Here is a 22789-nt window from a genome sequence, read left to right as displayed (position 1 = left end):
TTCAGAAGCCTTTAAGCTTTTTTAATACTCGTTACTCATTTCGACAAAGAACTTGTCTTGATCACACAAATTCTTTGTCGAAACGCGTAACGAGTATTAAAAAAGTTTAAAGGCTTCTGAATCCAGACTTAGAGTGTGCGTTTTATTTGGAACTTTGGATGATTTATAATTGCCGGTTTGGGGCTCACCGGCTCTACGAACCACCTAAGAACGGGCTCGTTCTCCAAATGACCCAACCGTGTGGAGTATAGCATAACTACATACATATGTAATTACATTATGTGCATCACAGACAACTTTTACATTGAGGGAATGTGTATTTTTCCTATTCCGAAACAGGTATTCTATATGGGCTTACGGGCAAATAGGAACATGTGTTCGATCAACACACACTAGAACATGGGTGAAATTGGCCATGCAGTAAAAGTTCTATTTTGTGACTTGGATTTCCTCAGCTCTCATGGGTAGGGATATGTACCTGCTAATGTCACAGGAGCATGGCATCTACAAACAAAAGAAAAAAAACGCAAAAGCGCACTTTGAGATACCTCATGAGCAACAGCAATCATGCCCTGATAGCCGCCAGATGCCAAAAAGTACAATGAGCACAACACCTGCACATGAGTGGGGATGGAACTGCTGTGCATAGTACTGCTTTCAAGATATGGTTTCAGCATTTCAATGAAATCTCATATGGCTGCACTACTTAGCCTGTATTTATTGAAAATGGTAAGCCTGTTTCTAAATATTCCCTCCTCCTCTGCTGAACAGCCAGTAGCCACATCCTCCTCGCAATCACAATGCAGCTATTGTGGAAACGCCTGATACATTCTGGACCAGCTTTTGTAGTTTGCACACAGTTATAACCTGTTTCAATTTTGTGCTAAATTGCACATGGAAATGGGCTTTCTTGCGACTAGTTGCTAATCGTGACAGCCTCGAACATAAGGTTGGCAATTCGCAAATTCTGAATTGGTATTTGTGACTGGTTGCATTGCAAATTTGGATTTGCGACTGAGTTCATACATTTCAAAACTCCACTTTCCCTGTTTCTAACCTATTTGTGGCTGATTTGCGAGTTGCAATATGTTTGTACATCTAGTCCTAAGTTATTTGTGTCAGATCAGGGCTCTATTCAGAAGACTTTCTTCAACTATTATAAATCAGTCTAACAGTTAAATTATGCTAATAATCTAAACCTGATAACTAATTTCCTAATGCATCTATAGATCAAAAATAGGATCTCATTAAACCATTTTCAGTAGATGAAATTGAGTTAAGTTTAGAGAGCTATAGTAATGGGAAAGCTGCAAGTAGTGATGGGCTTTCTATAGAGATTTATAACATTTTCTCCCTGAGCTTCATGATGTTCTTTCAAAACGAATCAACTCAATTCTGCCGCATGAGAAAGCAACAGCTTCTTTTGCAGAAGCTATAGACATTAGCATTTAAAACCCCAGCTCCGATATCCCGATTGTAGCGTCCTCCGATGCCCGGGAGCATGCAAATGAATACACCACATATGGGATCTGGATTGTACATGTTTATTCCTCAGAATACAATCACACTCTGTTCACTGATTACATCATAACCCTTAATAACCACACGTTAACACCACCAAGCAAGTTAAGTACATCCTCTATTGACTCTGCCCAGAACCGCAAGGGTCCTAGCAGCCATAGTCTCACAACACAACATCTCCCTCTTTCTTGAATAAACAGAACAAACAGTTACATTTTATTTCTTCACTGAGTCATTGAGGCACTCACGTTAGTCAGCCAGATCGAGTGGTATGAAGTGGTTTAGATGCACTCTGTTCATGCACCGATAGTACAGGTTCGGATGCTTGATCTGGTCTGTCAGGTGGGATGGCCTCATTTGTAAGTGCAGGATCTGACGATCGCAGAGATTAGTGCTTAAAATGTGACGAGTCCTGTATGATGGACTGTCCAGGATGATGAGCAGTCATTATGTGTCCTTTGCACGTCACAACCCTCAGAGGATCAACAACAAACTGAGTGTCTGTTTTCTGCTTATTGAAAACTGTCTCTTGGGCTCTCCAACGGTGATTGGCGTAAGTGTTGGTGACAAGAATCTTGTCAGCATTCAAGGACTGGTCCACTCTCCATTGTGGCAGTTTGGTTTTGATGGCTCTCCCAAATAGCAAGGTGGTGGGACTTTCACCCATTGTGAAGTGAGGAGTTGAACAATAAGCACAAAGAGCTTGACACAGGGCTTGCTTTATATCATACCCTCCATTGATGCTCACAGAATTACCCTTTTGAGTGTACCCATGAATCGTTCCACAACATCATTTGCTTGGGGCCACAGGGGTGTACTCTTTTGATGCTTGATATTCATTCTGACTAGGAAATCTCTGTATTCTTTGCTGTTGAACAGTGGACCACTGTCAGATTTGAGAATGTTAGGGGTACCCCAAACTGCAAAGATGTTTCCAGCCACTCAATGACCTTATCATGGGTTGTTGAGGATAACTCCTCTACCAAAGGGAAACGTGAATATTCATCAATGACTACTATTAGATGATGTCCATTTCATTTCCTGGGGGCCCAAAGATATCAACTGCGATCCCTTCCCAAGCTTTTGTAGGACGTTCAGACATGGCCAATGCATGTTGTGTCACTTTGGAGGAAAAGATGACACTCTTTTAATTCCCTCTGAACTTGTTTGTCTAAGTGCCGGAACCGCACTCGGTCTCTTACGGCTCTTTAGGTAGTTACAATGCCACAATGTCTTTCATGGGCTAGTTCAATGTCTTGTTCTAGTAGGCACTTAGGTATGACAATTCTTAAGCCTCTAACTATAACACCTACCTTGGTCACAGACAGTTCATCCTCGAAACTTTTAAAGTTTTTTTAATTTGACTTCATCAGCAAACACTCCTTTTCCAAGATTGAGTTGGAATGATGTCTTTGAGGATAAGCATGTTCTAGTCAGCATTGGTTGCCTCAATAATCTGTTTGATGTTGCTGCTGGCATATTGGACTTCAAAATAAAGCTGATGTACTCCTCAGCTGTTTTGGATGTCGAACTGTGACGATGTAGCGGTGCTCGTGAAAAATAATCAGCAGGATTCTGATCTTTACCCAACTTGTGTACAATTTCATAAATGTACTCTTGCAGTTTCAAACCCCACCTCTCAATGTGTCAGGATTTCTGAAGATGGTGGGCAGCGCTTGATGGTCTGTTATGACAGTAAAACGTTTTCCATACAGGAATTCATGAAAAGGTTCACTGTCACAAACTACAGCCAGACTCTCCTTTTTTGACTGAGAATAAGCACGTTCTGTATCAAAAAGGCTACGGCTGGCATAGGCCACAATGTTTCTCCCCACCGGGCTCGAATCCACTAGGATCTCAGTCTGTAGTTTGGGGTCAAAGTAGGCCATCTCATTTGCATTCTCAATTGCATGTCTTATTCTTTTGAAGCTTTAATCACATTCAACAGATCTTTGGAATGGGACATTTCCTTTTGTCAACTCTCTCAATGGGACACTTACAGTAGCAAAATCACAAATGTACCTTGATCAATAACTGGATCGCAGCATATTGACATCTATCTGACAGTGTTTTCGCTTTATCAGGGACAGGAGACATTCCCCTATCAGAAAATATGTGTCCAAAGAATTTCAGGTTGTGAAACTCACACTTTGCTGTGTCCAGAATGAAACCTGCATCAGCAAGTAACTGGCACACTTGTGCAAGAGCCTTGCCATGCTCCTCTTACATTTCTTCAAACACCAGTATGTCATGATTTAATTTGATTTAAAATGTTGTAAAGCGCTCATATGCCTAGAGGCGTCTTGGCGCTAGCCTCTGATGTGAAGTGGGGCCCTGGTTAATTGCTGTCTAGCCTTGTTTTTTAGGAATTTCCCATAAGAGAAAAGAGTTGAAGCAGATTTGATACTGTGGGGAAGTGTGTTCCAGTGTAAGGCTGTGCCTCTAATGAAACTGCCACCTTCCCAAGAGACTGGCTTGTAGGAGGGGATTTCTGGCAATACTTGAGCTGAGAACGCTTCTTGTAGTGTACCACCTAATGTTCTTTAAGTAGTCTGGCCCGGTCCCATTCAAGAATTTGAATGCTATGCTTAAGGTTTTTAAAATAGAAAAATATTTCACAGAAGCCAGTGTAATTTATTGAGAGCCTGAGTCGCAGAGTGGAATTTAGGGAGGTTCAGCAACATTTTGGCAGCAGAATTTTGCAACGTTTGTAATTTGGTTAAAAAGCCCTTTTGTAAATGTAGGTACAGCCCATTACAATAGTCGGATACAGGAAAGGATCAATACAATGACTTTAGTCTTTAGTAGCTGAAACAGAATTAAATGAAAGATTTTTTTAATGATTCTTAAAACAAAGAAGGTAGAGGAGATAGCTGCGATCACCTGATTGTTATAAGTAAGTCTGTCGTCCAGTAACACCCATATTTTTTTACTTTTTTCTTGGGGACTGGCAGAGTCCCCAACTCTTGTGTCCACCAAGATGAGGACCAGAAGGAAGTGTCATGCCCAAACAACATCACCTCTGTTTTAGGAGAGTTTGAGGCAGTGATTGCCATCCAGTTACTAACTGCAGACATGCATTTTCGAAAGGTTTCATCTCTTTTATGGTCTGATTTGGGTATTGTCGGCGTGAGACACCAATGAAAACCCAAATGATTTAATTAAAACAGCCAAAGGAGTAATGTATACATTTAACAGTGTAGGATTTGGAGATGAGCCCTGTGAAACACCACAGGGCAATGTGTATGGCTTACATTTGAAAATGCCAAGAGCAAGAGATTGTGTCCTGTTGGCCAAAAAAGAGTCAAACAGAGCAAAGGCTGGATCCTTAATCCCCAGCTTCCTCAGCTGGTTGCTCAAACAAGTATGATCGACTGTGTCGAAGGCCGCAGATACGTCCAGTAGGATAAGGTTTGCTCACCACCCTTATCTAGTGTATATAAAATTTCTTCAGTGGCCACAAAAAGAGCTATTACCGTACCATGACCATTTCAGAACCCAAACTAGGTCCCATCTAAAATATTATTTAACTAGATAAATGCAGTCTATATTTTATTCATGGTTTATTTGGCCAGAAAAGGAGCTCTGGATATACAGCGATAGTTGGGAACATCTTGAGCATCCAGCTTGGATATACAACATCCTGAAACAATTCTGCAGCTGACAACGCTCCAAAACTCAACCTTTTGTATCTGAACAAACCAACATGAGTCAAAAAAGTAGGATGTGGCTGCAATTCTCTTCCAATTCAAGTTGATGATATCCCTTGTTCATGACAGGACGGGAGGAGAATTTGGCACCACTCAGTTGCATGATCATGTCTGCTATGTGTGGACAAGGATGTCTTTTTCTCTTGATTGCTTTTTTGACCTGGCTTATCTACACAGAGGTGCATGGCACCCTCACTGTCCATATTTATCAACACCACTGTGGGTGACACCCATGGCTCAGGACCAGTGGAGCACTCAATGATGTCAGGCTTTAACAGCGTTTGTAGTTCTTCCTCAACAGCTTCTTGCAAGTTGAAAGCGACTCTGTGGTGCCATCAGGGCAAATGTCCTCTTGGATATGAAGTCGCACTTTCATTGTCTTGAGCCAGCCCAGGCCGTGAAATAACAAAGAGAACTGCCTCACAAGTTCAGACTGAGTGTGGAGATTGTAATTTATAGATATCAGTCCCATCTCAGCAGTGGTGGCAAAACTGAGTAGACAAGCACTGTATGAAGCTTCTTGAAGAACATGGATTGGCGTGTGCACTGATACTGCTTGATGTTTCAAAGCCGTTCTGAATGACTCTTGACTATGCAATGGTTTAGAAGCGAACCATGTGTATATTTTCATGTTTGACAAGTTGAGGCGTGGCACAAGAGTTACGCTGTTGAACTTTGCGACTGGCATACTGATAATTGATGAGCACACCACTGTCTAAAATAAAGGTTATGGAGCAACTGTTGACCTTTATTGTAATCTTGGGACAATGTCCAAAAGAATTTTGTTTGGTGGTTTGCCTTTGTCATTTGTTCTTCCTTGCAAGCAGCTAGACCTACATGTGCCTGTCATTTGTTGGATGATGCCATCAGCAAACATCAATCGCCCTCAATAGCGCTCGATAATGGCATTGACTATCCTCTGTAAGATTAACTTGATGATGATCTACTTTGTCTGGTTTCTACTTGTCATAACTGATGTTGCTTTTTTGCTTTGTGGACGTAACGAGAATGCTTCGGGATCTTTCTAATGTCCATTTTATGCTGTGACGTAGTTAGTTTCTCTTTTGCTTTGCAAACCATTATGAAGTGGTTCTTCTTACTGCAGCCTTTGCACATTTGGCCAATGACTGGACATTTGTCTTCATGTGGAAATGAAAACCCACCTCAGAAGCACACCCTTTTCTTCTTTGTAGACAACGACGTGCATGCCTATACTCTGTGTTTGTTCTCAGTTTCATGAAAAACGCTGATTCACTTTTCCCTGTTCCAGCTTCCATGTCAGCAGCTTGTGGATTCAGTCTTTCTCCAGCCCTGGTGGCCATTATTACTTTCTCTAAACTGAATATCTTTTTTTAACAGGCGTCTTCTGAAAGAGTCCCAAAGACAGCCATCAATAACTTGGAGACATACGGCTTCGTCTTCACTAAATTTGCAGTATTTGATAAGCACATCACGTCTTTTAACAAACTCATCCATCGTTTCACCAGCTTGCTGTCATGCTTGATTGAAAATGTACCTTTCATAGTTGACGTTGGACATTGTATTTACCTTGGCTTCCAATGCTTCCTTGATCTGACGGTATGATACTTCATCAGCTTGGATATTTTCTTCAGCACTTCTTTTACTCCGTCACTGCCAAGATTCTTTAGGTACTTAATTGTTTTCTCATCATCTACTTCTTCTAGGGAATCTAGGAAATCATCGAACACCTCAATCCATCCAGTCCATCTGGCGCCAATGTTCTGCTTCTTTGCCGCGTCAAATGGTTCTGGCGGATTCAGAAACACAGTAGCATCATACTTCATGCTCTTCTCTACTGCCGTTGAGAGTGTATGCTGTTCAGATGGCGGAAGCTGTCCTTCTGGGCAAGTACCAACTGCAAGCACCGGCCTTGTGCTTGTACTTGGGTTGTTATTCTCGATCAGTGGTCGTAAGGCTCCATCTTCTGTTTTGACGGTAAGTGACAGTTTTGCCTCTTGTACTTATTCGTCACTCTTTTTGGCTTTTTGCATCATACCATTAGCGTTTCACTCACTATCCATGATGGGTCTTTGTAATGTTGTGGCATGGTATCTCTTCTTTTAGCCCTACCAGTGAGTTCCTGGCAGGCTTTTTGAAGGCGCTCCTCTGAAGAGCCCTCAATTTCTGTGAGGGCGTATATGGGCTAGTTCGGGCTTTGATTCCACACATGCCACCTTTGAATGGCTACTCATCGAAATCGGCGCATGTGGCACACACAAGTACTTTGCTGTAATGCTGCAAATGGGAGAGCAGTATTGTCTCTTTGGGACATAGATCCCACACTCGTCACCAGTTCTAGCATCCTCCCCAGCACAGGAGCATTCAAATGCATACACCACACATGGAGCTCTGGATTGCACATATTTATTCATCAGCATACAATCACACTCTGTTCTCTGATTACATCATAACTGTTAATAACCACATCTTCCACCTCACAGCAAGTTATTACTTCCTCTAGTGAGTCTGCCCAGAACCACAAGGGTCCTAGCACCTCACCATACCGATCAGTTTGTGAAATTCGGATTACAAGCTCTTCACATAAATTCTCCCTAACACAATGATGTCACTTGCTCCTAGTTTGATCCACTCATTTCAAAATAATTTTTGATTAATAGACCGATATCCACCAATACTCACTTTCTGATTCAACACATTGATTATTTTTGCACAATAAATTTGAAAGCCACAATAATAATGATTAACACAGAAAAAAGACTTTGATTTAGTAAAATGGGGGGCTCTTTTCTGTATCTTGAAATCTTTTTCATTTCTAGAACAGCTGATGTTGAGTCTTAACAACTCCATGAGAATGCTTCAGCTACAATAGTAATGAATTCAATGGAGGCAAGGAGAACTAAGGTTACTCAGGGGACTCATTAAGTCTCTTCAATGGCCCCAATTATATTTGCTCTATTTATTGATCTTTTACCACAACAATGACTAATTATGTTGACCTGCTCCTGGAATATCAAAACTAAAACTATATGCAGATTTATCTATCTGATTTTGTATTTGATGGTGGAGAAAGCTAACATTCAAAATTCGTTAAAAATGTATCCAGGAATTTACTTAGATCAGGGGTATAAAGTCAACCAAGAAAGATCTAAGATTGTGCTACTTAATGCCTCTATTGCCAATCTCCCTTACGACCTGTGTCTCATGCACAATCCCACTTTTAGATATCTGGGAATTTATGCTATGTCATATTATGCAGATGTTTAAAAATAATGTATGTAGCTATTTTAGCATAATCTTTTTTGGTAAATGGAGACCTACTTCCTTTAATTTTAGGCAGAGTAGCTCTGGTCCAAATGTACATTTTACCACTGTTTATTTTTTTTATTTGCTATTGATTTTTCAAATAAGTGGTTGTCTCAAATTGATTCATTGATACGTAATTTTATTTGGAATAACCAATACGCTGGCTTGATTTTATTTTTATAAGCTACTCGATAAAGAGTATGGTGGTTTAGCTTTACCGCATCATCAGACAGCCGTTTTATACACTAGGGGCCTGATTACGATCTTGGTGAATAGGATACTCCATCACAGACGTGATCGATATGCTGTCAGCTGTATTACAAGTTCCATAGGATATAATGGAATTGCAATTTGGCATGCAGTATATCCGTCACGTTTGTGATGGAGTAACCCTGTTAAAGAAGAATGTAATCAAGCCCTATATCCTGGTTGAATGATGTAATATCTGCCCAGATATCTGATAATTGTCTGCTACAAGCACTGATTGAAGAGACATGATTCCAGTTACCTTTCTTTGTCAAGATATTTAATTTGCCTAAAATAACCTGTTACAAATCTCATTATAAGTTGCCTCATAGGAAAATTTTAGGGAGTATAATATACCAACAGCCATAACTTCCTCCCATCGAATTATTGTAAAAGACTCGGTTTGTTTCTCTCTAATCAAGAACTTGTAAATTGAAATAGATTGTTTTTATACTGTAGCAGATTTTAAATAGAACTCATCATGGAAAACCTGGGAGCAGCTTAGCATTTCAGATAATTGCATGGGTAAATGTGGTTTAGTTTTTTGGAGGTTAAAACATATTACACATTTCTCCTTCATTTGTAGAGGAAAGAACCTCCATGATCCTGAAATTGCTCTTTAATTTTAAGCTAAGAAGTATTGGAAGCTAGTACAGTAACGTGTGGGATAATCATCATGTTTCTCTACCTAATAACCATCTTGAGAGAGTAGAGAGATACAGAGTTTAAGGTAACACCTAAGGAATAGAGGGAAATAAGTTGAAACAGCTCTTTGAGGGGTTACAACTTCAGGGGGGAAAAGACGTTTGGCATGGTTGCTTCTTTATTACACTCTCCAAGCAATAAATAGGTATTTCCCATCTTCCCAATTTTGTAACATTTGTTTTATTAACATCTGTAATTGTCATAGCATATTGAATAACCGGGTGATTTTTATATTGATTTGTGATTGCTGATATCTGTTTTAATATTTTGCATCCATCATATATTATGTGTTTTTGTATTAATGGAATTTTTTGATACTACCAAATAAAAATAAATATTAAAAAAACATTTTGCATGCTGAGCGTTCTGGGTCAATTCATACACAGTTAGGAGGGACACTACAAGTCCCAAAATGCAACATGTTTTTGGCAAAAATGCAGCTTTCAATTCAACATTTATGATGGAAATTCAAATAACAATTTTCATAATGCAAGGAAACATCGTCTATCTCCCTAAAGACTAACAGCCTGATTCATCAAGCCGAAATCGGCTCGCAAAGGGCCAGATTCTTTTGCGAGCTCTATTTTTACATTTGGGATTCATCATCCCAAATGCAAAAATCGGTAATAGCGATGTCGCAATTTTGCGAAGAATTACATTTAAGGAATCTCTATTTGAGATTCCTTAAATGCAATTCATCATCCATAAAAAAAATTGCGAATTCGCAATTTTGGCCCGCTATTTACCGCGAGGTCAAACCTCGTGGTAAATAGCGAAAACTTAGAAAAATGCTTTTAAAAGCATTTTTCGAAGTTGCATGTTGCACACACACATGTCCTTTGGACATGTGTGTGCGCAACACCTGTTTCAATTTTCATTTAAGGGGTGCTACAGGGTGTCCTTTGGACACCCCTGGCACCCTTTAAATCGCTATCTTATTTGCGATTAGCAAATTGCTAATCGCAAATAAGGAATACTCCCCATTCATTCCTATGGGCCTTTTGGCCCATAGGAATGAATGGGGAGTTATTCCTTATTTGCGATTAGCAATTTGCTAATCGCAAATAAGGATTGTGTAGGAATCGCAAATCTTTTTGCGATTCCTACATGAATCCCGTTTTGCGAGTCTGTAATAGCGATTCCTTATGAATCGCTATTATAGACTCGCAAAACGGGTCTATGATGAATCAGGCTGTAAGGGCCTTATTTAAACTGTGGTGGGCAGGAAACTACCTGCCAAAGTCTTAGTCCACCAGCCTAATTTAGAGATGGGCAGACCTTAAGATTTCTATTGAAGGAGCCCCTGTTGGCTCCATCAACAGAATACTTCCTATAATGCCCCGATGAAATAGAAGCAGATGGAGAAAAGGTATTATACTGCCCGCCCTGTTTAGGTTTGATGGTGTAATGTTTTTTATTTTTTATTTCCTGTCCATCACTGACAAGAAAAACATGTCTGTAAGGAACAGGAAAAAACAATACCCCATCACACACTAGGAAACAAATCCCAGGGGTGTATGGTCATTCGTTTATTGTTTTTCAGAAACAAACTCCTGCTTTGGGAGGTTGTTTCAGGAACTAAAAAAAAGCAAAAAGGTGGACGGACAGCCATCAAAACTGGTGAGGATCGTCCCAAAAACTTTTAGTACGCCGAAAGGAATCAGCCTCTGAAGGTTACTTTCAATGTATAGAGGTGACCATCTCTAAATCTGGCTGATAGAGTACCAACTAGATGGCAGAGCCACTTCTCTATCCATTAAACCCTCAATCAAACCAGAAATTGGCTAGCTACGGCATATGCAGAATACTGAAGCCTGACAAATCATACATCTGAGAAGAATGGACCACACTACCTCTGGCTTTAAGGCTCTACGATGCTTACCATCCTTCAAAGCCCAGTGTATTGACCGTTGAGTGATGTATGGACAAGGACCGATCTTAGTACGATTTAAACTAAAACTGTACAATCAAAAGGAGAAACCTCAGTTCTGGCATATCTCCACTATGATCATACCACCTTTTCAAAAGACTGCATTCACTGAGATTTTTTCCTTTGTAGAAATGTGAGCTCTGGAGCCCACTCCCAAAATTAAAGGGTATCTAGAACCTTGAAAAGCCTAACAGGTTTGGCTGTTCCCAAAATAAGAACTCAACTGACTCCCAGACTATAAGTCATGCTTGTGCTAGAATTAATCACTGATTAATTCTGGCAGAAATTATTTAAATTGAATTCCATAATTGTTTGATACAAGTGACTGCTCAGAGCTTGTCAAGAATATCGGTTTGGTAAATGCTTAAACTGTGTGTGCTGTAATAAATCCCTTATAGGCACTTTTTACCTGTTACTTCATGCATATGGCACTGCTTCTTAACACTGCGAGAATTGAGGAACACGCTGCCTGGTCACACACACAACAAACAATACTAATTATAGGTTTCTCTTCAGTCAACCCTATTTTCAGACCATGCACTCCAAATGAAGTAGCTTGATTGACCGGCGATTTATATAACACAGAGGGTGTGCTGGGGTTAGGATCACAAAGGTGCAGTTACAACATGAGGAAAAGCACAGTCAAATTTAGAGTGTAATAAATATGTTGTTAGTAATTCTCTAAAAATAAAATTCAAAGAAATCCTGCGTTGGTAGATGGTTCCATGAATTGGCTGTATGATAACAGAATGAGTGTCCTCTTTGTTTGGCTTTCCTAGTCAGAAGAGTATATAACAAGTTTCCTGAGGCAGACCACAGTACATGAATTGGGCCACTCCGCGTAATCAACTTTTGGATGTAACTAGGGCCTGTAGCATTACTCAACTTATGCAAAAGCACTGTTGGTCCTTATCACGGGCCTAGGAAAGTGCTAATAAAATGCTACAATACAAACACAAGGAGACAACAAAGTAAAAATGCACCTGAACTCTCAGAAGCCTGCTGCCCCTCTAATCTCTTACTGATTACATCCTTGTCTTTGACCCTATATAGTGCTCCAATTCCTTTCTCTTTGTTTTGTGCTATGTAAATACCACACACCATATATACGAGCATATACACTAGTTTAAAATATCATGATTACTTGATGGTGCCATGCACGACACAAGGCCACATAGTAGTTTTGATTATTGCCCCATGTTAATAAGACACTCTGTTTACAATGTTAGGCTTGTCTTAGAGTACACTGTTGTAAGAAATTGGGTTATTATTTGCAAGGGGTGTGAGTCCTACACAAGTAATAAGTCCACAAGTACCCCATTGCTGCACCCGACTCTCGCAGTGTAGCGAAGTAGAACAGTCCAAGTCCTACTCTGGGAAGGTGGTGTGGGATAGTAACCCCAATTCACTTGTTTACAACAACAACACAATAAATGATTGCCCAGCCAGTGCTTTTACTTTTAAAAAGGGGAAATATGGTTATTATCACACACACAAACACGCACGAACTATGGTACACATACTCAGGTAGATGGAAATACCTTTGGTGACACCCTTATATCACATTATGCCCTCAGTAGGTCCTGAACTTTATAATCATAAGACCCATCTACCTATACAAGATGCAACATCAAAATTTAAGGGGGTTTCATTTTTAGGTCTCCCCTGAGACAGCCCATGCGCTGTCTCTTCGAGACGTTTAGTAAGTGGCATTTAAAAGTGCCACCAGAGGCTTTTGCTGGCCTCCAGTTTGCGTTCACGAGCGCGTTCACGTTCCCAGCTGCCATCTATTTTTTTTTTATTGCTGTAATCAGGCTCCTCTGCTTGCACTACCCCCTCCCTTTTCCCCCTTCCTCCTGGTCAGCTTCATTTGTGTCTTCTATCGCTGTGAATCATGCTCCTCTACTCGCACTCCCCCCTCCTTTCTCCCCCTCCCTCTTTGGATATTCTGTCTGAACTCATTCTTCGCCCATACTAGATTTTATGAAGTTACTGGTTCCTACCCATTTATTTTATTGTTTTTTTCTGAATTTTGGAGGTTCATGCTTTTGGAAGCGGTTTAGAAACGGAGCTTCTTAAAATTACGTTCCTGCGTGAACTGTCACAACAGGGCTCTAGAAGACACAGTAAAAGACCACAATAACTCTAGCTCGTCCGTCTGCTCTGACGTAGCCTGTCTGCAGCTGGGTAGTTTATGACCCTCTTTCATAGCACACCCACTGAAAGGCTTTTAACAAGGAGGTTTATACTTGGTGCTATTTTGACATTTTTTGCCAAATTGCTCTGTGTTCTGCTTAGAGTTGCCCCCTGGTTTTGTCCTCTCCTATTTTACTAGCAAGTTTGAATTCGAGTTTGTGAGCTAGTTCACCAAAAGCTTGCATAAACTAAACAGACCTGATATGCCAAAGCTGCCCTGGCAACAAGGTGTAAATGTTCATGATGGAAATGCTCTTCAGAGGACTGTTTAGTTTTGGGTGTCTCGTGGGGTACCATGGCACAGCTCTTTGCTTGGGTACGTTATTTAGTGGAAGGCCATAGCTTCATTTAAGGAACGTGGCCAGCTATATGTATACTACTCTACAGCAGAAACCTGGAGTAAATCCGTAGCTGTCAGTGTGAGATCGCCACACACCTAAGGCACTCGTTTGGATTCTCGTGGACTTCAGTTACTGGAATTCTGCACCAGAAAATAATGACACTGGAGCAAGGTGGCATTCTCGGAATGAAACATTAATGCACTATTCAGTTCCACGTTTCCGCACTGATTTTGGAAGTTTTACCCCCACATTTCGCGCTGTTTTCTGCAATTACAATTTACGTGGTGAAATGTGTCCATAGAAAACCTTGGAATCCCGATTTGGGAAGAAACTCCAATTTCTACCCATCTTTCACTGGAGAGTCCCTTTAATTCGGATTCGGGGTAGACCACATTGTCCCTTGCACGAAGATCAGACAATTTTGGATTGAAGACTGTCACATTTATACGTGATACTTGCTGTTATATAGTGTTATACACTGGGAGCTTTGCTACAGTGGAAGTTATGTTGTTTGTAGCTTTATGTTAGATATGCCATTAGCAGGTTCAAGTCTCGACGTCGGCTCAACAACCTGTGATTCTAGGCAAATCACATAATCTCCCCGCAACTACCAACAAGCATTGGCCTAGCCAATAGGTCTCGCCTTTGGTACCTTATAAGTGTTTAGCCATGCAACACTTGATGTTGTTGTACCAAGGATATTGTGCTGGATAACTAAACACTTATAAGGTCCCAAAGGCGAGACCTATTGCCTATGCCAATGCTTGTTGTTAATACAGTCCTACTATCTATGTCAGGGTGTCATAACATCCCTGGAAATAGCCACATATTATAATTCAACATTGCACCATCATTTGAATAAAACAACACAGCATTAACTATCAATAGTATCAAATATAATGGTAAACATTGCATTGTCAGTATCAATCTTGTCAATAAAGCATTTTAAATTCAAAAATGTGTGGCAGAGATTTCTTTGTAATACTATTAGACTGCCACAATGAGCGCCTCTGCTTTTGTACAGCCAAGGTAACGTTTGCGAAAATTTTGATGGTTGTGTTCTCATACTTTAGATCTTCTGTCCACATGTTGCATGCCATTACGGTCTCAGCAGCCTAAGATGTAAGCAACTATTATTTAGGATGGCCTGCTGGCACATGGCGGGGGCATGGGTGCTCTATGAGCTTTCTCCACTGAGATTCCTCTGGGCTTAAGATGATTGATTATCCAGTCTTCCACATATAGTTCTACGCTGTGACCCTCCACTTTCTCTCACACCCCCACCAGACGGATATTGTTCAGTTTCAATTTTCGCTCTGTCTTTAAATCATGCTTGTATAATTGCACTTACTTTTGCCAAAGCATTAACTGTGGAGTGCTGAGTTATCATCTTCTCTTTCAAAGTAATGAGTGCGGAAACTCTGTTTCACTCTATTGTTAATCTTTCTGAAGTGTGCGTGCAAAAGGTTGACTTTAATGGTCACTGAAGATTTTAGACTCAAAGGTGTGCTTAGTGTCTTTGACAGCCATAATCACATCCTTGATTGTAGACTTCACTCCTGAGCAGAACCCTCATCATTACTGAGGGGGCTGCCACCCTGCAGGAAACAACCACAAACAGTCACATACATATTGTATTTGCAGGGGTGTAGCTTGGTTAGTAAGATTGGGGAGGTGGAAGCTTCAGTTTTCTGGCATGGAATGTAAAAGTACATTATAGGAGAAGTGATGCAGAAGGGGCGTTTAAGGGGTGGTGAAAAGGAAGCAGTGTGCTCATTGTAAGGGGTACTTAAAAAACAATGGCTCATATGTACAAATGGATTTTGCATTTCCTAACGGTCAGAATCACTATTTCGGGCCGTTAGGAAATGCCAAATTGCCTTGCGGTATGTATGAAAGGCATATGCAGTGCTGCAAAATGCAAGCATTTTGGGAATCGCAAACCAGGAAATCGCAAATAGGAATTTCCTATTTGTGATTTTGTAACCGCAAATACATAGGATTTTCCTAATTGTGACTTGTCGCAAAATGAGCATTTAGGAGATGCAATTACCATTGATTCTGAACTGGTGGTAACCAGGTGCAAACCACAAAAAGGGACCCAAAATGTATTGGGAGCATCCACAATGGTGCCTTAGTACATTCTGGCAAGGAGGATGAGGATTCTGGTGGAGAGGCAGAAAAGGGAGAGGAAACAGAAGAGGATATTTAGGGTGAGGGTCACCTAATTTGAACAGACAGAGGAGGAGATTATTGAGAGGTACATGGATCAGGTAATACTTGATTTAATTGCTGAGTTCCAAACCTTTGCTACCCGCCGCAACGCAATCCCACCACATGTGCAGATATTGTGTTGCCAACACTTCCTAGCTTTGGGCAGTTACCAGTGGGTCATGGCAGGGGGGTTTCTCAAAATGCCTTTTCCAGGTTCTTAAACAGGTTCCTGGACATTATGGTGAGCAAAATCAGCCAGCACATATAATTCCCAAAACACCCAATCATTGCAACAAACCAAATTGATGTTCTATAGGGTAGTACAGTGCTCCGATGTCACTGGCTGAGTTGATTGCACACATATGTCCATAAGTACCCCCGCAGCAACTGAATACATATACAGGAACAGAAAAAGTTCACACTCACTCAATGTGCAGTTAGTGTGTGATGCCTCCTATATCATAATAGACCTTGTGGACAAATTCGGAGGCAGCACCCATGACTCATTCATGTTCTGCCACAGTGGAATACAAAACCGACTTGCAAAGAGTAAATTTGGCAATGGTTTCCTACTTTGTAAAAGAATTGCAAACTCAATTAATTCAGTGGCCAGAATGATGTGTGTGATGTGGCCTAATGGTTTCCTTTCTCATGCTTTTAAGGTGACAGTGTATATGCGTTACATCCCTGACTACTCACACCGTAGCTGACACAGAGGACAAGAAGTGAGAGACGATACAACAGAGCACACAGGACAATGTGCTCAATCACCGAGAGGACCTTTGGCATCATAAAGTCCCACTTCCATTGCCTCCACAAGGCAGGCAGGGCACAACTGTACAGACCAGATATATGCTGCAAGTTAATCACCACTTGTAGGAAAGTAGGATCTGCTTTTATGGGTACCCCTACTGTTTGCCTGGTGTTATGCTGTTTCTGACTAGTCTGACTGGGATCCTGCTAATCAGGACCACAGTCTCTGTGCCTTCATCCCTAAGTTGGATATGGTGAGTATTTAGGTACACCCTAGATTGGCTACTGGTGTACCCTTGTAAGTCCTTAGTAAATGGTACTAAGGTACCCAGGGCAAAGGTACACCAGAAGTCCCCCATGGGCCGAAGCATGTAATATGCCACCCATGGGAGACCATTCAAATTGTGACTACAGGCCTGCCATGGCAGCCTGTGTAAGCTGGTGCTAGCAGCACTTACAACAGATATAGGTTTCCCTTTATCTGAGGTCACTACACTTAAAACCTACAAGTCACCCCTAAGGCAGGCCTTTCAATCCTGAAGGCAGAGTGCTCGGTTCTAAGTGCTCGGGTGCCCCTGCATGAGCAGAACCAGTCAGCAATCTAGGGCTACTGACGAACAGAGACATGTTTCTGCCCTCCTGTTGCTGAGCCAAGCTTGAGCAGGGGAAGGCAGAATAATAGATATCCTGTCACAGGCAGGTGTGATCACCTCCCACACAGTGTTTAGTGTATTGGGGCACAGGGGGTGCTTGCCAGCACCACTGAGACTGCTAGAAGTGCACACTTGGTGCCCTCCTTGCATACTCCAGTTTAAACCAGATCAGGGAGCCGTTGGCTCCCGCTCTGACGCGAAACTGGACAAAGGACAAGGGAGTATCCTCACCACTGTCCAGCCTCTCCTCTAGGAGGGACCCCTGAATCGTCCCAACTCTTTCCTTAGAGTACTTAAAAGCTTACCTGTGGGTGGGTGCCTAAATTTGTCATGGGAAAAGAATCAGATCAGACACCACTTCGTTTTTGACCGTCTGGGCACTCTGGACTCCAAGGCACTTTGCTCTGGACACAGAGACTACAACTGGGAAGACTCCTGCTGCTCCTGGACTCATCGTTCTGCAAGTCTGATGCAGCGTCTGTGCCTGTGCTACATACAGGATCCTCCCAAGACCTGTGGACATCCAAGACACCTGAAGAAATCTCCCTCGAAGTGAAGGAGTCTCTTCCCTGCATCTGTAGGCACCGCAACGCAGCTGACCAGCCTGCTGATCATGGGCTTTGACAGACTCCGGAAGGCTCAGCAACACAGGTGAAGTTCTGCAACTTCCTTGAGGCTTGCACTGTCTTCTTACCAAGTTGACGCCAGTATCCCTCATCAGAACTGTTGGAACAGAATCCCTGTGCACAGCGTCAATTTACAGTTGAAAATGCTTGTTAGCTTACTTCCTAAGAAATCTTGGGCTCCAGAACCGCCTGTTTCTTGAGAAACAGGGTGCAAACAGAGCAAAACAGGGGGCGAAGCAAGATGGTGGCCGCTTAGATGGTTGATTGCGGCATGCTTACCTGTGGTCAGTAAAGCATGGACTGACCTGAGAGCGGTAGATGATCGTCCCTGCTGACTGCGGATACGCGGGCATTCCAGGAGGCTGCCCGCGGCTGGTGCATATCCTCAGGGGCTTGACAGTGTTGCGGTGGCTCGCTGTGGCAGCCCTAGACCACTCTGCGGCCTCCGCTGCGATATCAGCGACTTCATCGATGGGGCCAAAAACTGCTGCAGGAGCCCTGAAGGCAAAAAGTACTCATTCCTCCATACAGGCTTCTCAGGGCTCAGCTGAGGTACTGTGTGACAGCGCAGGGGGGCCGAACTCGAGACCCGGACGTCTTGGCCTGCAGGACCAGGAACTCCTGCACGAGAAGAAAGGAAGGGGCAGGGCCGTCAGGTACACTCAGCTGGCTGCCCCACGGTTGCTTTTCTCCTTCCTGGATCAGCTGCTAGCAAGAACCGCAGCAGCAACCAGACACTGACTCCAGGGAGACAAAATGCATGAAAAATAGCCCTGCCAAACCACAGATGGTAAAGACAACTCTTAATGACCGATCCCCCGGAAGGCAGTCGACAGCTGAGTCCTAAGGCCAACAACAAGGAGAAGGTATACAGGCAACTTTACACCCTCCTGTTTTGCCGAGTCTCAGTGGGGGTGGGGGGGAGGGTTCAAGGGCAAGGAGGGCTCTGACTCTTTAATAATTGTAATCAGCTAGACCCTGAGAAGAGCTGCTGCCCCCCTCCAGTGTCTTTATGGCTGCTCCTAGCCCAGCTCTACTGGCTCCTTCAAACTCGCACCTAATTGTTTTTTCCACTCTTAACAATCAAGAGTCAGTACCCCAGGGGGCCAGCAATCATCCACCAGGTCCCACACAGTTAGGGTTACATTCTGGAGGGGTTGAGATGGATAGGTGTGACCCTGATAAGGAACCAAGTGATTGCTTTTTGTCGCTCTCAGACAGGACTGAATGGTCAGTTGAACGTTCAGCTACCTCCTTGGAGTTTAGCAAACCCGACAATAATAGCGATCCTGAGGAGGGTAAAGGGGGCTAGGCCTTGACAGCCCATAAGTTGGGTAAGAAACTCAGCCAGCGCATCTCAGGAGGCAGGGATCTCACTTGGGACTATATATCCATTGAGCACCTTACCAGCACCCCTCCAGGGACTGAACAGGGAGCCGGAGCCCTGGATCCTCCTACACTGGATGCCATCTATCAGGTAATTTTAATGCACCGGGAAGAGATTACAAAGCCCAGTCTGCAATACGAAAGGTACAAGGGGAGGTCAGGAAGCTTACCAAGGCATGTAAATCCATTGGGAACATATGACAGACCTCGAAGCAAGGATCGTCTCGACAGAGACAGAATTGGTGGCTAACTGAGCTCAAAGTGAGGCGCAAGAGTCTAAGTTACCTGACATACAGTGAAAACTTGAGGATCATGAGAATTGCCAGACGGGCAACCATCTAAGTTCACTTGCCGTCCCTGAAGCAGTTGAGGGACCGGAGACTCAGGCTTATGTGGTGGAACTATTACGTGCTGCTCTCCCGGAACAAACAGACTGGAACTGGATGCAAAAAGTCCAGTGTGCCCTTCACTTTGAGACAACCTCTTAAAGACGATGCCAAGCCATGGGCTATTCTTGCGTATTTTGGGAACTTTCTTTTAAGACAGGCATATTTTGAGAAAGCTAGGCCAAAAGCAAAGAGATTTTAGTGAGGGTGTCTCATTTTTTCTGCGATCAGATTTCTGCCACACTACTGTTGAGAGACGCTTGCGGCTACGCCAGATGATAAAACCTTTCCAAGACAAAAATGCACAGTCAACCAACTCGTTTGAAAGTGGTTGGAGGGGTAACTCAATTTTTTGTGTCTGAGATTAAAGCGAAATAGTTCATTGATGGTCTAAAACCCTGAGAAAAGTTAAGATTTTCCTACTTTGTTGGTCCTTCTTGGGTTTTGGGGATAATGAACCAGCCTTTTTTCTTTTTTTATCATGTCAGTTAGAAACAATAGCTTAAAGGCACAGTTCACAGGCCATGCATGTTGCACCCATATCGCACAAACCACATCACAGTCTAATTGCAGGGTTGGGGGGAAATGGGTGGGGCAGGGGGAGTGGGCAAGGGTGGAGGGGTAGGTGGGGGGAGTAAAGCGAAAATATTGCCCGGAGATCGAACTGATGGAATCAATAGAATGGCGATTACCGCAGAATGATCTCACTTTCCATTTAATAAAGTTGCGGTTAGTAACACCAAGTTGTTATAGACATGATCCAAATTGGTAGAATAAGTATCTGTTCAATGAATGTGGGTGGGCTGAATGATAGATCCAAGCGATTAAGGGTGGCTGATTTTGTGAGGAAGAATAATCCTGACATTGTGCGTCAACAGAAAACATATATTCCTTGGGACAAATGGGGAAGGATGGCTATAAGGGGGTATAATCTGCTGACCTGTACCTCTCAGAGCTATAACATCCGGGGATGGCCATCTTAGCGAAACCTCGTATGGGGCTGACCAAACATAAGTTAGTAGATGCACAGGTAAGGTGGGCATTGGTTGAGCTTGAGTCAGGACTTGAGTCAGGACTTACTAAGTGTGCAATATATGGGTTAAATCAGGATGACCTAAACATATTTGAGGAGTTTGTGGTGGACCTAGCAACCTGGCTGCACGCCTTGATTATCTGTGGGGACTTTAATATTCATCAAACAGTTGAGTCCGAGCGAGCCCAGCTGTACTTGAGGAAAAAGCCTAAAGTATATAGGGCTTTGCACTCCTTCATGGACAGCCATGGGTTGAATGATTTATGGAATATCAAACACCCGAATATTCCAGGTTATACCTGTCATTCAAATCCTCATGAAAAACATATTAGACTTGATTCTTTTTTAATAATAACTGGCCTAATTAGTACGGCTGACATCAGGAGGCTCCTGAGGGTGGTCTCAGACCATAATCCGCTTATTCTGGAGGTAGAGGTCCAGGCAGCTAATATTCGCCGTCATAAGTGGACATTCAATAGGAAACTCTTGGCGAATACTGCCTATGTTGCACATATTAAGAAATGGACACAGGAGTTTCTTGACACTAACAGTTATAGCACCTCAAGGGTTATGGTCTGCGAAGCTCTCAAGGCAGGCCTGAGGGTGGAAACCATCAGCTTTGTTGCCCAAGCAAAGAGACACCATTTGGCTGAGAACGAAAGGCTACTAAGAGAGCAGGCTGAGGCTGAGGAAGAATATGTGGAACAGATTGCGCAGGGGCGAGTCGTGGTACAAACTCTGTTTAACATTATTTCTTTTAAAACTAAAATTAATAGCTCGCTTACCCAAAGTTCGGCCGAAGAATTTCAGACACACAAAAATGAAGTATATGAGTATGGAGAGACAGTTGGGAGAAGGCTGGCGCTTTGTACACGGCAGAAAATAGCCAGAAGCTTGATAACATCAATAAAGAGGGATGGACAAATCTATTTAGAGACAAGAGACGCACTCTGTGTGTTTCAAGAGTATTATCAGCAATTATATAGTGAAGACTGTGGGATGCCCCTGGATATGATATTTCTCGTGTAGTGTCAGAGGCGGAACTGGGGGATATTCTTGACCAATCCAGTAGGAATGAGTTGGAAGCAGGTATCACACTTGAAGAGGTTCAAGCTGCTCTGCATAGTCGGCCCTCAGGGAAAAGAGCAGGCCCGGATAAAATCCCCAGAGAATTATACAAGGTGCTTCAAACCCAGCTGGCATCCATATTATTGGACCTTTTTTTTGGGATACAACACAATGGCCTCCCACCAGAGTCCTGGCAAGGCAAGGATAATATTATATTCCCAAAAAAGGGTAAACCGCCGTACAATCTGGGCTCATATAGGCCATTTTCTCTGATTAATTCCGATACAAAGATCCGTTCCAAAATATTGGTCAGTTGGCTGGGGAGGGTCATCTGGTCTCGCCCTGGCAGCACAGCTTTATTCCTGGCCGGGGAACATCGGATCATATAAGGCAAGCCATAACTTTATTTGACATAACTTCTGAGACACAGGGGAAGATGGTCATGATCCTCCTTGATGCAGAGAAGGCTTTTGATCAGGTGAAGAGGACATTTTTAGGGGGGGTGCTCAAGTTAAAGGGCTATGGTGCCCGGATTATCACTGCCATAAAAGCTATGTATTATAATCCATGGGCATGGCTGCAGCTAATGGGGGAATCTGAAAACATAGTTGTGTCAAGGGGGACTAGCAGGGGTGTCCCTGCTCTCCTATCCTGTTTGCGCTCTATATATGTCTGATAAGATCTTAAACAATCAAGGGATTAGCCCGATTACTAGCAATGGGTTTGAGACCAAGGT

The sequence above is a fragment of the Lissotriton vulgaris genome, chromosome 2_1, assembly GCF_964263255.1.
Source record: "Lissotriton vulgaris chromosome 2_1, aLisVul1.2, whole genome shotgun sequence".
Classification (NCBI taxonomy): Eukaryota; Metazoa; Chordata; class Amphibia; order Caudata; family Salamandridae; genus Lissotriton; species Lissotriton vulgaris.
Note: the sequence above shows the minus strand (reverse complement) of the source record.